We start from the raw sequence: 613 nt of genomic DNA, 5'->3' as shown, positions 1-613 counted from the left end.
AAGGAGGGGAAAGTGAGGGGGGGAAAAAGGCGGGAAACGTGAGGGGAGAAAAGGCGGGAAACGTGAGGGGGGAAAATGGAGGGAAAGGTGAGGGGAGAAAAGGCGGAAAATGTGAGGGGAAAAAAAGCAAGAAACGTGAGGGGAAAAGGGGGGAAATGTGAGGGGAAAATAGTGGGAAACCTGAAGGGAAAAAGGGCAGGAAACTTAGGGGAAAAAGGCAAAACCAAAGCAATTGGTAGGGTGCTCACCACCACCCACCTCCACCGCACCCCAACACCGACCCCGTGGTTTCAAACACCCCACGCACCCCACCCACAGCTCAGCCCCCCAATATCCCCCCACAGCGAATCTGCAGCGCTGAGTCCTGAGTCTTTATTAGAACATTTTATGGGGGTGACACACACAACACCCCCCGAAATCAGCTACAAAAATAGAAGTGCTAAAATTCCCCCAAAAGATACGGGGGCAAGGTCCAGGCTCCCCAAAACGAGGCGGGGAGCTCAGGTTTGTAGTGTTTGAAGCGGGACCAGCCCAGAGCGAGGGGGTCTGGGGTGTTTTGGGGGTCCCCTGTCTCAGCTGGAGGAGGCGGCCCGGCCGTGAGGGGCCCGTGCCC

The 613-nt window shown here is 56.6% G+C and overlaps 1 protein-coding gene across 1 annotated transcript in view; it reads right to left on the bottom strand.

Moving 5' to 3' along the window:
• LOC115949197 (protein Hook homolog 2-like) overlaps positions 1 to 613 on the bottom strand; it is a gene marked incomplete at its 5' end in the record, with an annotated part of 2637 nt that overhangs the window by 863 nt on the left and 1161 nt on the right. The gene's annotated exons all lie outside the window — the stretch shown is intronic.

Source organism: Geospiza fortis, unplaced genomic scaffold (assembly GCF_000277835.1).
Source record: "Geospiza fortis unplaced genomic scaffold, GeoFor_1.0 scaffold2211, whole genome shotgun sequence".
In the NCBI taxonomy this organism is placed as follows: domain Eukaryota; kingdom Metazoa; phylum Chordata; class Aves; order Passeriformes; family Thraupidae; genus Geospiza; species Geospiza fortis.
This window is presented reverse-complemented; position numbering and strand designations above follow the sequence as displayed.